Raw genomic sequence first — 1,735 nt, forward strand, 5'->3', positions numbered from 1 at the left:
GATAGATAGATAGATAGATAGATAGATAGATAGATAGATAGATAGATAGATAGATCACAAGGCAGATGCTACTGCAGATAAAAAGAGTAACAAGGAACAACAACAACAACAACAACAACAGGCCAAGTCACAAAACGCTCTACTGACCAGTTAGTATGAAGCAACAACAAAAAAAGCACCCACATAGTGTAATCAGTAGACTTGTTGTTTTTGTTCATTAGAAATAATTTTGCAACAGAAAAAGCTTACTTAAGCTGTACAAAAACTGATTCTACGGTTAACTTAATCTACAAGAGTGCAATCAAAACGAAATTCTCAAATTGCATTTCTTTGTGTTTTTCAAAGTCGTATGATTTGAGCAGCGTTTTGAAGCATTTGGATATAACTTGTTTACTCAGAAAAATCTGAAAAAATAAAGGTCTGCCGTTTTTTTAACTTATCTAAAGCTGCGCAAACTGTCATTTGTTTGTTTGTTTGTTTTGAAAATTCATTTGACCAGTTTTAACTCTTTTCGTAAGTACCAACACATATGTCAGATCATTCTAAAAGACAAGCATGTTGCAGAACATTTCGAAATCTACCATACACAGAACAGAAGCACGAGTTCGCAGATTTCAAAGTATGAATGTCGTTGCCTGCCTTTTCAAGTTTCAGATTGAGAAAACAGATAATATGAACAATCTTGCAAAGTATGATTTAACGAAGTTATGCGTCTTGTCTTAAAGTGCCCCCCCCCCTACCCCCGGAAAAACCCCAAACAACCAACAAATAAACAAACAAACAAACAAGCAAACGAACAATCGCAATACCGCCTCCCCACCCCAAAATAAAAAAGCCAAACCTCTAACAAAGCAAAGCAACAAAAAATCTTCGCGTCTCCAAGCGTTATTGGTACCAGAATGGGCTTCTTCCTCAGTGAAGTAAACCAAATCTCTTTTCATGAAATAGAATCAAAATATTGTACGCATAAAATAATATGTTGGTACAATTATTATTTTCTCTACCTGTGTTGTGTCATTCCAATATCACTGTACATTATATACAGACATTGCTATCATGAAATGACATCTATACAATCTCTTATGTACAGTGAACAAAATGTTTGTTGATCGACTTTGCAATATCCATTATGACCTCTTGACAGACCTTAAGGGAGAATCTGTCACTTGATGATTAATAAATGTTTCTATTTTTCCATGGGAGACTAAGGAAAAGGATTCGCCAAAGACCAAATGAATCCCTTAGGAAAAAGACGCCCACAGTTTATGAATCCACTGAATGAATCAATTGTATCGTCTCCAACGAAGGCTCTCTTTTTTAAAATAACATATTGGCCGATGAAAACCCCACTCAGAATTCATGAAGAGCTATTGATCGACCTTTATAAAAAGCTTTCAGCCTTTACTTTAAAGTTTTACTGTTGTCCAAAGAGTTTTCATATCAAGAATAATCCCAAGGCCAGAGATCTGATTTATATAAACGGCGATATTTCTGAACAACAAACATGTATTGATGGGGTAAAAACAAAAGAAAAAACCCCAAAAACAAACAAAAACAGAGGCAAAAACATGATATTGTAATAGAAACTCAAACTCCAATAGGTTTTCATGTCAAGAATAATCCCACCCAGGTTTAGAGAACACTCTTGTACTTGTATAAACGGTGATATTTCTAAACAACATACGATGTATGGGTGGGGTTAAAAAAACAACAACAACAACAACAAATACACCCC

The sequence above is a fragment of the Aplysia californica genome, unplaced genomic scaffold (assembly GCF_000002075.1).
Source record: "Aplysia californica isolate F4 #8 unplaced genomic scaffold, AplCal3.0 scaffold00266, whole genome shotgun sequence".
Classification (NCBI taxonomy): Eukaryota; Metazoa; Mollusca; class Gastropoda; order Aplysiida; family Aplysiidae; genus Aplysia; species Aplysia californica.